Genomic DNA, 15,121 nt, shown 5'->3' on the forward strand with positions numbered 1-15,121 from the left:
GAGGTCGTGGTCCTGGCTCTTTGGGCTCCCCCCCGATACCGCCGGCCACGGCCACCGCCTCCCCTTCTTCGTCCTCCTCGTCGTCCTCTCGGTGCCGTTTCCGAGGCTGCCAAGGCCCCCGACTGACGCGCGGACAGACGGAGGGACAGATGGACGGAAGGAAGGGAGCGAGGCGGGGAAGGCTGGGGGCTTTTTTGAATTCAGAGTACCGAGGCGGCGGCTCCGGAGGCAGCTTTTCTCCCTTCTTCACGCCCCAGAGTTAAGGGCATCTTTCTCTGGGGAGGGAGGTGGCTCGAGCGGAGAAGGAAAAGGAGGAGGAGGAAGAGGAGGAGGGGGGAGGAGAAGGAGGAGGAGGAGAAGGAGGAGGAAGAAGGGAGGAGAGATTGAGGCCGTCGCCGCTGCTGCTGCTCCGACTGCCGCCGCCGCTACTGCTGTGAGGAGGGGGGCGGGGAGCTAAGGCTGAGGCGCCGCCGCCGCCGCCACCGCGCGAGCTCGCTCCCGACCACTCCCTTCCTTTCCTCCTCCTCTCGCGCTCGCGCCCCTTCTCCTAGGCTCGCTCCGCTCGGGTTTCTCCTTTTCCTCCTTCTCCTCCTTCCCAGTCAGCACCACACACCGACAGCGGTGGGCGCGGAGGAGTCCAGAGCCAACATGGCGGCAGCCACCACACACACCCCCGCCCCCCGCCCTTTCCCACTCCACCCTCCCCCCACACACACCTCCCCGCTCGCCTCGAGTCCGTTCGAAGCCCACGAGCGCGCGGGCCGACGGAGCTCTGGGCACGCGCCGCTGCGGAGCAGAGGGCACGGAGAGCGACGGGTGCGCGAGGTGGCGGGGAAGGAGGGGGCTGAGGAATCGGATTGGGTTGGGGACGGAGGGAGGGGGGAAAGAAGGCAGCTCGGTGATGCTGCGGCAGTTACAGCGCGGAATGCAGGGATACGGGAGGACTTGGTGGGGGGAGACCTCGGAGGAGGTTAGGCGGCTGGAGGATGGGTGAGCCAAGGCCGGCCCCTCGGGCTTGCAGAGGGCTCCCAAGCACGGGCTGCAGAAGTTGCTGCAAGACCTGGGCGCCGCAGTGGACGCCTGCCGGGCGTTCTGAGTCGACGCTAGTCGGGATCTTTTCCCGTCGCCCCCAGTTTGCCAGCAGCTGCTTTTTGGGGGTCGTCACACTAAGTACCCTCTTCCCGCGGTGATACCACCTGCCTTGTAGATCTGCAAGGACCGCCCCAACTGCAGCAACAGCACCGGGTCCTTGACCGGGCCCCCCCTCTCCTACTCTCACCCCTTACCATCCGAACCCCTCAGTTCTCCCCAAAATATTTATAATTTCTTGAACGCTTAATTACTATTACAAAAAGGTCAGAATATGCATTTGTATAGTGCCTACTATATTCGAGGCTTTACAAATACCTATCTCAGTTCATCTTCATAATCTAGAAAAGTAGATGCCTTTATTAGCCCCATTTTACAGTTGAGGAAACTGAGGTAAACAGGTTTAAAAACTTGCCCAAAGTCACATGGTTAGTGAATGTTAGAAGCTGAATACTTCTTGAATACTCTTTTGTCTCACTTTTAGAGCAAAAAATAGTGATGGAAGTACAAGTGTAAGCAACAAACATAAAACCCCATTTATTTGTCCTTGGATAAATAGGGTTCTTACTAAATAAAGGTGTGAGAACTTGCATCCTTCCTTTCTATTCTTTAATAACTTAATGACAATATGAAGACTTCAAAAACCGAGAGTTCATTCATCAAATAAATACTGAGGACCCATTATTAGCAAAGTATTCAAAAGACAGTAATGTTTGAATGAACCCTTAGGTCAGGGGCTGGTCACTGGCATGGCTGCTCTATGAGGGTTTTTTTTTTTTTTTAAAAAGGCTGAAAATTATGGTTCTGCCTCTTTGCAAAATTTGAAATGTTACCCATTAACATTTACACTACTCAAGCAAATTAAGCATTTCTTTTCATTTGCAAAAAAGAGAAAGACATTCCTCTATATTCCCCTGTAAACATCTGGTCTTATAACAAACACACCTTACTTCTATTATGTACTTATCCTAATTTTTTGTTATATTTACCTGCATACATGCTTTATCTGCTCCTATTAGATTTAAGATCCTTCAGGACATGGATCTTGTGTTATTTATCTTTACTTTATATTCTGTATTTACCTTCCTCTTGTTCTGAGGTCAGTAACATCTGTTAGCTCTCATTATTGCTGGACTACCATTTTTCATTGTACATGTCATCAATTATATCTTTTACACTATTTCTCAGGAGAAATTCATCATTATAATAAGTTGGAGGGTACATACACTTACCATGTCTTTTTCCATTGTCCTTCTGGTTATTTGTTTTAATTCTGCAAAAATTTTGGCATTCAGTGATTTGGGAAGCCACATAATAAATATCATCTGAAGAATATTGAAATTAATTGGGCTTTTGTGGAATTGACAGTTTAGGGTTACAGAAATTTCTGTACAAATTGTCAAATGAAATCTGATCTAACAATGCTGAGCCTACTTCTTTATCATGTGCATTATCTGCTCAAGACACATTCTGATAGAACAATACAATACTGACTGCCTATCCAGCTGCTTGCATACTCTGGGCAAAATGAATTTTTCATACTTCATTTTTCAAGTGTGAGTGATTTAACTTTTTTTTTTTTAATATCTAGCAGGTACCTAGTAAATGTCTGCTGAATAAACTTTTTTCCCAAATAGCAGGTGAGGAATACTGTCAAGAAGCAAGTGCTACCTAAAGTTATTCAAGGATGAAATAATGAAATGAGATCTAGAAATAAAACCAGAGGTCCTGGGTTTGAATCCCAGCTGTGTGTGTGACCTTAAGAAAGAAATTTTCTCTCCACACCCCAATTTCTTCTATAGTAAAATGGATATGAACTAGATATCTAAAGTTAAATCTTTAATCTTTTTATTTTCCTGTTTCTGTATATGGCACCCCTATTGTAGTTACACATGATTACATTCTTGGAATTAAATTTTAACCCTCCTTCCTTCATCCCCCACATCCGATTAGTTGCCAAGTCCTATCAGTTTTATCTCTAAAATATCTTTTACATCAACTCATTCCTTTATAATTTCCAGAGCCAACACCCTAGTTTAAGCTCTCATTACTTCTAAACTACACTATTGCAAAAGCCTTCTAATCAGACTCAGTGTATACATTCTCTTCCTACTCTGATTCATCCTTCATGCTGAGCCCAGATTAATCTTCTTAATGCACAACTCTAATCATAATACTCCACTAATCCAAAATTTTATGGCTTTCCATTGCCTACCAAATAAAATTCATACTTGTTAGCTTGGTATGCAAGAATTTTAACAATCTGACCTTTGACAATCTGGCCCCAATCTATCCCACAAGACATATTTCACACTCTTTTTCCTCAGGAACCCTGCCTCACTACTAAGTCACATTACTAAGTTGTTTCTCAAAGGCATTCTATCAATCAATCAACAGACATTTATCAAGCACGTATAGTATATCTGATGCTCGCTCATATAAAGACAAAAATAAAACAGTTCTTGCCTTTAAGCTTTTATTTTATAAGAAGATATCCAGAGTCACAAATTATGATAATATCCCATACTTTCTTGCTCTGCAGTCTGAACCAGATTAAAATATAACTGGAAAATATTTAATTAAAAAATAATAATATAACACAAATGATGTTAATTTGTCTTTTTTTCAAGTCAATGCTGCCTTAGGAAATCTACTTGTATTTGAGTTTGAGACCCCTATACCTTTGTTCATACTGTTTCCCACAAATAGAATGGCCTTCTATCTTTTAAAATCCTACTGAACCTTCAAAGCCCAACTCTCCCCTAAAGTCTTTCTTGATAACCTGATATGAAAGGTAGCTTTGCATAGCAGATAGTATGCTAGTTTTGGAATAAGGAAGAATTGTGTTTAGTTCTGTGTAACAAACATCACTAGCTTATATAACCTTGAGCAATCCTTCTGAGTCTCAGTTTCCTCATCTATAAAATGAGGGATGGGGAAGAGGGGAGATGTATTGGGCTCAATTATCTCTAAGAATCCGTCTAACTTTTAATCTATTATTCTATGATATTCATTATCAACAGATAATAGACTATACCTCCCCTGAACTCATGGCAATCTGTTCTTTTTTGGTGCACTTACATTCTAATTTGAATCATAGTTATTTATGTATGTCCAATTAAACCAGATTAAACTGTAAACTGGGAAACATTTGACAAAATAAATAAAATTATAATACAATATAGATAATATTACTTTGTGATTTTTTTGAAGTCAATATGGACCATCAGTAATCCATTTCTATTTGAGCTTGACACTACTGGTGTATATTATGAATCTGATTGTGTGTTATCGCCCTTTATCCATTCTAAATTTCTTGGGGTGGGAAGGAATAGCATCTTTTTTTATATATCTCCTTTATGTCTAGCACAAAGCACAGCACATAATGAATGAATGAAAAAAAAAAAAGATAGTCCTTTCCTTTAAATAATCTCCCTTTGGAAATTTCATATCTCTAGAGGCCTATTTGTATAAAATAGAGAAAGAGAAGATCAATGAATTGGGTTTGCAACTAAAAATGCTAGAAAAGGAACAAATTAAAAACCCCCAGTCAAACACTAAACTTGAAATTCTAAAAATAAAAGGAGAGATCAATAAAATTGAAAGTAAAAAAACTATTGAAATGATTAATAAAACTAAGAGTTGGTTCTATGAAAAAACCAACAAAATAGACAAACCCTTAGTAAATCTGATTTAAAAAAGGAAAGAGGAAAATAAATAATCTCCCTTTGTCAATATACTCTTTATACTTGAAGAATTCCTTGACTGTTATCTTTGAGGATTTTCAATACTCTATTACTTGGAATCATGACATTTTAATAATTTCATCGAATCATGAAATAGAACAATAACAAAGAAAAGATTTGTTGTGTGTTCCAGCATACTACATTTAAGAGTAGGACTGCAAGATCCCTACCAATCTAGTTTAGAATAAAGGCCTAATGGGCCCGCAGTGGTTGATCCCCTAACATTTAAAAATAACAAAAGTACCAAGAACATTAATTGTAGATGGAAGTATAGAGAATGAAGAAGAAAAAGTGGTAATAAAACTGGCATATTGCCTATTCTCACCTACCCAAGTTTATTAACAATTGGGTACCACCCACAGACCAGTATGATATTGGCTGTTAAATACCTTTCCTGTATTCTTTAAGGAAAATGGAAAGGATTTAGAAGAAAGCACAAGAAAAAGGAAACATTAGGCCCCAAGAAATTTTGGATAATTCAAGTTCAAAGGAACTTAATAATTAACTAGCCACTAAATGCATATTGTGTAGGTGTTATTTTAAAGGCTCTGATTCAAGAAACAGGTTCTTGTGAACAGACTTATTAATGAGAATGATCCTAGGCCAAAGAAAGGGGAAGGTGTATAGGCATAACTAACAACCAAGCAACCCCTGCGGTGCTTGAGGGCCCGTTAAAGGAGACCGCCTGGAAAACTACACAAGAGTGTTTCAGGGAGCAATGAACTGGAAAAGGTGCCCTTTGTGCAGCATCGCTTGGGGGCTAGAATCTAAACCCATGGCACTGAAAAGCTGTGATTTACATGCTCATGTTAAAATGCATGAAGAAATGGAATTGAGTTGATCTTTCCAGATGAGAGGAACATAAGATGGGAAATGAAGATGAGAAGGAAGGAAGATTGTGCCAGGGAATATTGGAATGTGCCAGGGAAGACTGGAATAATAGCCTGGGTGCCTATCATGCTTTCTTCATTCATACCAATATATGTCAGGATCACGATTGGAATGCAGGTCTTCCTGGCTCTGAAGCTGGATTTCTATTCATTAGATCATACTGCCTCTCAGATATATATCTGTTGTAAAGACTTGCACACAGCTGTATGAAGAAATCCATTTAACCAGAAGTACACAGGAAGACCTGGAAAGAATTTATCTTCAATTCAGGCATAAAAACAGCAGGAAAACAGCAATTAATCAATAATATGTATTAGAGCCGCTCCCCCAATCTTTTGTTATGACTCCAGAATAGCTGAATCTGTCTCAGGAAATCATAAGACCAAGATCTAGTTGAGAGCCAAATCAAAACTAATAATAGGGTGGATTCATAGGGAAGCCACAAACCACTACAATGCTTACTTTTAGCTCAACTGTTATCTGATTCACCTTTGGACAATTTACATTTTTCCCTCATCTCTGCCTGTTTCCTTTCTATCATTTGCTTTAAGTCTCAATTAAAATCCCTTCTCCTATATTGAAGTTGTTCCCAACCCCTCTTAATTCTAATTTCCCTCTCTTAATTATATCCTATTTATCCTGTGTAGAACTTGTTTTTACAAATTTGTTTGCTTGTTGTCTCCCTTTGTTGTTGTTGTGAGGACAGGGACTACTTTTTGTCTCTTTTTGTATCGTCAGTATTTGACACACTTCTTGGCACATAGTAGGCATTTAATAAATTTCTCTTGACTAACTGGCTATGACCCACCTGAGAGAAATGCTTCAACAACCATCCAGACATATATACTATATTTCTAGTTAATAGCCAATATATAAGACAAGAACAGAGATACTGATTTCTTTTTGGAATATGGAATTCCCTACTACTAACAGATCAGCACTATCTCTACAATTTATAGTCTTACTTGCCTACATCAGTCATACTCAAAAAAGAAATGGGAATCACTACTCCATATATAAAGGACCCTTTGGGCCACATATTGAATGTAATATTACCTAAATTTTACTGTATTTTTATTTATTTTGTTAACTATTTCCCAATTACATTTTAATTTGCTTTAGCAGACAACTAAGTTTTTGGGAGTTTTGCAGACAACTCTAGGGTTGCAGGTATGGTATCTCTGCCTAGATCACTGAAAGATTAAGAAGCTGACACAGGGTCACAATAGCCAATAAATGTCATGATCAAGATTTGAATACAGGTCTTCCTGGCTTTGAAGCTGAATTTCTATTTACAATTCCAAATTGCCTCTCAGAGATATAGTTGTTGCAAAGGCTTGCACACAACAGTATAAAGTATACAAGAAGATCTGGAAAGTACTAATGGCATCAATCAATCAATAAACATTTATTGAATGCCTACTACATGCCAGATTAAGTTCAAATGACTTCTAAGAAATTAGAAAAATTCCATTGGGATAAAATATGTGAATGATAATATACATAGTAATAACAATAGTATAATTTGTGCTTAACCAGAAACACAAAAATCAATGGTAAACATGGTTAACACCAAGTAAATCAATAAATTGTATTTAATATAGCATTGTCTTAAAACTGAAACCAGTCCCATTTTTTTTAAATTTTGGTTTCTATTTTTGTTTCTTCTTAGGGAGGGAAATTTTTTCAGAAGAATGATTGAATATAAATAAGTCACTTCAAATTTGATTCACAGAAGAAAGCCCCTTTATTGGTTGGTTGCTTGTTAAAATATACCAAATTAGGAATTTTTTTACTAGTTGAGAATCGCTCAATACAACATATCATCTATAGTTTACTCATTTGATTAATTAGTCTTGCTAACTGAATGCTAAGCTTGCTAGTGTATATTCTGTTAAAGCTCTGTAAATTCTGTGAGTATCCTCTAACTCAATCCCCTCTAAATTAGCCCCAATTGCTCTGTCCTAATCATACTCCTATGAATATTGTGCAACTTTAAAGTTTTATCCTAGCTTTATACATTAAAAGAAAACAAAAAAGTCCTACACTATAAATGGAACCTTTAAAACAACTTGGAGCTAAACATACTAGTAGAGCTTTTATTTCCCTTCTCACATATCATTATATCTATGCAAAGTAAAAATTAAATATCTTTTCCTGAGGTAGTAGTTCTTTTCCCAAGTCTCACCCACATCCATATCTCTGTTAATCTTGAAGTTGACATTGTAAATGAAAAGGTGAAAATATAACAAAATATAGTATCTATGGAGCATTTAACAAATTAATCTACAGTCAATCAAAAAGCATTTAAGAATGACAAGTATTTGTGGAGTGCTATATAAAACTTTTCACATATTCTTTTATTTGATCCTCACAGTAACCTTTTGAGATACTTATTATTAGTTCCCCATTTTGGAAAAGAAGAAACAAGTTGAGTGAAAGATGTTAATTGACTTATACAAGGTCATTCAGCTAATAAGAATCTGAGTCAGTATTCAAACTCAAATTCTGACTCCATGTGCAGTACCCTATGCACTAAGCTCCCAGGCAATATGCTAGGTTCTTGGTTTACAAAGACAGTAATGAAACAGTCTTTGCTTAAAATATGTGGAATGGGAAGGAATATTATTAATTATTTGCTAGAGCTTAAAACGGGGCTAAGCTCTAGAGGTACAAATATTGAGACAGCCTCTTATCTCCATAAGAGCAGTTTGCTATAAAGAAGAAGGAAAGGTCAGGTTGTCTTTAGGATATATCAGCAGGATTGACAATATCTAGGGATCTAGTGAGCAAAGAAGCATATCAGATAGAGAGCGGATCTTCTGGAACAATGGTTAGACAGATGGTCTATGAGGAACAACTATTTGGAAGGGAGTTGTGAACTCTGGGGTTGGAGAAAAATATGACTCTAAGTTTCCTTAGGCAGAGGTGGGAATTCAAGAATTAGCATCCAGTCAATAGGAGACACCCAGCAACTGGTGTGAACTGGGAACTGGGGACTGGAACTGGGGAGAAGAAGATTCCTCAATTCCTCAGTGCCTAATTTTATGGGAGGGAAATAATACATGCATAAATAAGTGTAAACAGAATATTTTACATATATACATATATGTGTGTGTGTGTGTGTGTGTGTGTGTGTGTGTGTGTGTGTGTGTGTATGCAAAACCCCTCTTGCTGATTAATGATGGACAAGCCTTTCTGGTTGGCCATGAAGACTTAATTTTCTGCTGAGTGGCAACTCTCGGGGTACAGCAAAGGGGCAATTCCCCATCCTTTAGACCTGTGAGTAATCATAGATGTGCATGCTCTGAAGTCCAAGTGGTGTTTGCATCAGCAGGACTGACTGAGTGTGCTCATAAGAACTGGGCTTATTGGATAGTCACCTTCCTTTACATAATCATTCTAGGCTTCTGTATTGTTTAGTGTTCCATTTCCATTTAGTGGGATTAAAAATACCTCTTCAATATCTGATCCAGTACTCTAAGTCTCTTTTGGATATCCTTCTCCTCCTCCTTTCCCCTCACCCTTGGAGAGGGTTCTTTATATTATAGCCAAAAATAGAATTTTTCCTCAGGAATGTGAGTGGAGGTAGAATAGAAGCTCTAAAAGCCTAATTCTTTTATTTAGGAGACAGACAACTTAAAACAATGAACCAGGGCAAACTTCCATGGCAGGAAAAGGACAGAAATTGATGAAGATAGCCAGCTCTGGCTTTAATCCAGCAGTACCTGACTAGCCCAAGTGCCAGAGATACAAAATGAAAACAAGATCCTTTCGAGAGAGAGGGACCCAGATATATTAGGAAAAGTTTCATGCAGAAAGTGGTGCTTGAATGGAGTCTTGAGAGATACTAAAAATTCTACTACGTGGAGGTAAAGAAGAAATATATTCTAAGTATGGGACACTACCAATGCAAAAGCATGGATATAGGAGACAAAATTTCATGTATGAGGAAGTGTAAGTGGAATATAGAGTGTTGAAAGAGGAATAAGGTCCACATCTACAAAGGTAGATTAGAGACAGGTTGTTAAGGATTTTACATGTCAAAAAGAAGAATTTATATTTCATTCTAGAAGGAATAGGAAATCACTAAAAGATTCCATTTTGTTTTGTAATAGTGATATAATCAGACTTTTACTAAAAACATTCATTGTATTGATTGTTCATAGGATGGAGTAAAGAAAAAAGGAGTTTAAAATTGTAACTTTTTAGGAGGCTATTGTTTTAGTACAGACAAGAGATAATGAGAGCCTTTTGAATAGAGAGAAGGGTCAGGTGTGAGAGATGAAAAAGTAGAAGCTGATCAGCCAAGTGGGGTGAGAGAAAAAGAGACTTAAGATGACTCCAAGGTTATGAACCAGGGAGACTGGAAGGATGGTATTCCCTAGACACACAAATAATGTACGGTTGTTTTTTTTTTGTTTGTTTGTTTGTTTGTTTGTTTTTTGGGGGGGGGGGACAGGAATAGCTCTTCTGCTTGTCTTTTGGAAAAGTCAAGCCATTGTGTCCCTATAAGTTTATCATTAGAATGATAGTGTGTATCTATCTTTACTGATAGTGTATATATAGTGAGAGACAATATGCTGTAGAAGAAGCTAAGTTTGACTTGCATTCAGAAAATGTGGGTTCAAATCCCATTTTAAGCATTTACCAGTTGTGGCATGATGGACAAATCTTTTCATTTCTTTGGACCTCAGGTTTCCATCTATAAATGGGAATAATTACCTATCATATAAGATTATTGTGAGGAAAATGTTTTGCAAACCTTAAAGTGATAAATATATATATGTTATTATTATTAACTTCTCATAGTTAACTTGCTTGTCTTAAAAGCTTAATAAATATCTCTTGAAGCTCTTAAAGGAGAGAAAGGGATATACACGTGCAAAAATGTTTGTGGCAGCCCTTCTTGTAGTGGCAAGAAATTGGAAATTGAATGGATGCACATCAGTTGGAGAATGACTCAATAAGTTATGATATATGAATGTTACAGAATTTTATTGTTCTGTAAGGAACAATCAGCAGGATGATTTCAAAGAGGCCTGGAGAGACTTACATGAACTGATTCCAAGTGAAATGAGCAGAAGCAGGAGATCATTGTACCGGGCAACAACAAGATTATATGATGATCAATTCTGATGGATGTGGCTCTCTTCAACATTGAGATGATTCAGACTAGTTCCAATGCTCTTGTGATAAAGAGAGCCATCTGCACCAAGAGAGAAGATGGGAACTGAGTGTGATTCACAACATAGCATTTTTACTCTTTTTCTTGTTGTTTGCTTGCATTTTATTTTCTTTCTCATTTTTTTCTGCTTTGATTTGACTTTTCATGTGCAGGAAGAAAGTTCTTTGAAAACCTTAAGTATACAAATGCTGGTTATTAGTATTATTATTGTTATGCCAGGCACTATTTAAGGCATCAGGGATACAAATTAAAAAAAGATACAATTTCTACTTTTGTGGAAGTTACATTTTATACAGGAAGACAATATAATCACAACACCCTTATTTCAAATATGCAAACCTGTTTTGATATTTTAGGAGTGAGGTGCCTTTTTTTAGTATAATTCACAACTCATTCCTTCTTGACTTTCTAATTACTCAGGTATTCCCATAAGTAATTCATAAGGAATCTACCTTTAGGTCCATCCTCTGGTTCTTGCCATATTTCACTTATAATAGCATGGTATTTGGCTTTCCATTGGTTATCCTTCCCTCTTGCTAGATGACCACCAGTCTACCTTCCTTTCCAATCATATATATTCTAATCATAACTTGTCTGTTATTCAAATTCTTGAACACAAGTCATCAATAATAATATACTGTATCCACTGGAACTTACTAGGCATCTCTCTATAATATCTTATAATTAAAAAGTCTAACATTAAAAAAAAGTCTTGTGAGACATTGTTGGGGGACACATGATGTCAATACTCTTTCCTAGATAAAACTCTTATTATATTATTGATCATAAGTGTTAGCTATACTAAACAATGCTGTCTAACCAAGAGAAGAGAAGGCTAATTTGATTTGATTACAATCTTTCAAGTATATAAAGCACTTAAGTAGAGATGTTTTCTATGATCAATTCACCACATCTGGAGAGCAACAAGCAGAAAGAAATAGATCTCTATTTACTTGGGACACAAGGAGATCATATCAATTGAAAGGATGAAAAAATGTCAAAATGAACCAGTGAAGGAGGTTATAAGGAGATGGCCAAAGAGGCCAGTTTACTACTTTCTACTTGTCTTGATTCTACCTGTTCTTATAGTACAGTATTATTTTTGACACTTGGCATAACTGCCAGTGGTCCAGGATCCCTCCTCTGTAGGAAACACCATTTTTTGTTAATTCATCCAAGACAAAGTTAGAAAGAACACTCAATCTCTGTCTCAATTTCCTCATTTGCAAAATAGAACATTGCACCTATCTCAAAATTAGGAGGCTCAAATGAGTAAATGCATATAAAACATTTAAAGCATGTAAATCTGTATATATTCAAATACATACGTGTATGTACATGTTTATATGTGCTTGTATGTAATTTTCACATCTACGTATCAATGTGTATGAGATTTGTGTGCCTACATATACAAAACTCCCTTTCATGCACATATGGTCCAACCAAACATGCCTTCTTTTTGTTTCCAGCACAGGAAATTCCATTTTCTTTTTCCATGCCTTTGTACAAGCGTATCCCTCATCTCTGGAGGCATTCATTCCCTCTTAAAAAATTTTTAGTTTCCTTCAAAGCTCAGCTTAAACATCTCCTATAGGAGGTCTTTCCTGGACCCCTCTCCCCAGTTGCTAATACTTCTACCCCAAAATTATCATATTTTACTTTGGATATTATTTTAAAGAAAGCTGGGTGTCCCAGTGGATACAGGGTTAAACCCGGGATCAGGAAAAGCCAAGGTTAAATTCAGCCTTATATACTTACTAGTTGTATGACTCTGGGCAAGTCAATTAAAAATATATTGCCTCAGTTTATTCATTAAATAGAAATAATAATAGTACCTGCCATCATAGGATTGTTGAGAGGACCAAATGAGATATTTGTAAAGTGCTTGTACAATGTCCCACACATAATAGGTACTTAATAAATGAATATTCTCTCTTATCCTTCCTTCCCTCCTAATATCTGTATATCATATCCTCTAATAGAAAGTAAGCTCCTTGAGTGCAGGGATCTTATGCTTTTATCTTTGCATACTCATTGCCAGATAAAATAAATGCTCTATTGATTGACTGACCAATTTTCAAGCTCTGTAATCTTTAAGTTTTCTGTGATTATTTATCATCCAAGTGCCCCAGAGCAGTAGTCTTTAAGAATGTTATCATTAATTAGTGCTTTGATAGATCAATCAGTCTACATAAACACTTCCTCTACTATTAATCTTACAGCTCAATTATGCCTTATCTTTTCTGATTCTTATGAATGTCATTTCACTTCTTCCATCAAGGACCAACTCAACACACTAAGACCTTCCTTTAATTTTTTAAAAAATATTTTGTTCTAGTTCTTTTAATATTTTGTGGGTATAAATTCAACAGTCAGGGTGAGAATTTATAATCCCTCTTTCTTGCTAAATAAAATGACCCTCCGTTTCCAGTCATTATCTGATATCCCTTTTATATTGTGTTCCTGCAGAGGAATTTATTTCATTAGTTTACCATTATCATTTTATAATGTAAAAATATCTTAAATATGTCTAAAGTAATTCCACATTATTTCCACTAAGGGAAGAAGGAGGTCATAGGTATTGTTGAATATACTAAATAATTAAGGTAAAGATATAAATATCCTCAATGTATATAGTTTTGGAAATTAGCTTGGTCTAAACCAAATTAGACAACAGTCTAATCAATATAAGAGAGATTTAAGATTACTATATGTAGACTTCATTTTTATAGTGTTCTTGTGTTGTGGTTGCTGAAAAAGAACTTTTCCCCTAAATAATATTTTATTTTTCCCCCAATTACACATTTGAATTAATTTTTAACATTTGGACTTTTTTTTTTAGTTTTGAGTTCTACATTCTATTCTTTCCTCTCTCCTTTCCCTCCCCACTCCTTGAGACAATAAACAACCTGAATAAGTTACATATATATATATAATTATATATATCGTAATATGTATTATTACGATATATATAAATTATATATATCGTAATAATATATATTACGATATATAATCATATATATACATATATATGTACAATCATATGAAATATTTCCATATTAGTCATTTTTTTAAAAACTCTAACAAGAAAGAAAAAGAGAAAAGAAAGGACAAAGAATGAAAAATCATATGCTTCAGTCTGTATTCATGCAATTTCAGTTTATTCTCTGGAGATGAATAGAATTTTTCATCAGGAGTCCTTTGGGATTGTCTTGGATCATTGTATTGCTGAAAATAGCTAATGATTCACAATTCGTCATCATGCAATTTTGCCATTATTGTGTATATGCAGTGTTCTCCTGGTTCTGCTCACTTCACTTTGTGTCATGTCATGTAAGTCTTCCCAGATTTTTCTGAAATCATCTTGCTTGGCATTTCTTATAACACAATAATATTTCATCATAATCATATAGTGTAACTTGCTCAGTTATTTCCCAATTGATGGGCATCCCCTCAACAACCCTGGAAAATAAATGCTATTATTATCTCCATTTTATAGATGAGAAAATGGAGGCAGAGAGATGATATAATTTATACATCTAGTAAGTGTCTGAAGCTACATTTGAACTCATCCAGTCTTTGTTTAAAAACACTTAAGGAGGGCAGCTAGTGGCACAGTGGGCAGAGTATCAGCCCTGAAGTCAGGAGGACCTGAGTTCAAATCTGATCTCAGACAGTTAACACTTCCCAGCTGTGTGACCCTGGGCAAGTCACTTAACCCCAATTGCCTCAGCAAAAACAAACAAATAAAAACACCTCTAGTGATGGGGGAACCAACTACCTCTAAGAATAACCTATTCCAGTTTGGGAGAACACTAATTGTTTGGAAGTTTTCCTGACTTCTGCCCTTTCCTTCACTCATTACTCTTAGTACTGCCACTGGGGTCAGGAAGAATAAGTATTGTCCACATTCTACATAATACCCTTCAGAATCTTAAAAACTATTTTCTTTCCACCTCCATCCTACCTTGGTCTTCTTTTCTCCTAGTTAAACATTTTTAAGTTCTTCAACTAAATTTTCTATGGAATAAACGTAAGGCCCTTCACTACTGCTAGTTGCCCTACTCTTATTATTCTCTAGCTTATCAACATTCCTTCTAAATTATGGTTTGCAGTCTCCGTTCCCAAACATAGAAGAGAAAAGCATAGGGCCAGATGGCTTTAAAAATTCACCTGCCAGAAGGCAAGGGTGTGGAACAGATGCTCT

This window comes from Antechinus flavipes, chromosome 4 (assembly GCF_016432865.1).
Source record: "Antechinus flavipes isolate AdamAnt ecotype Samford, QLD, Australia chromosome 4, AdamAnt_v2, whole genome shotgun sequence".
In the NCBI taxonomy this organism is placed as follows: Eukaryota; Metazoa; Chordata; class Mammalia; order Dasyuromorphia; family Dasyuridae; genus Antechinus; species Antechinus flavipes.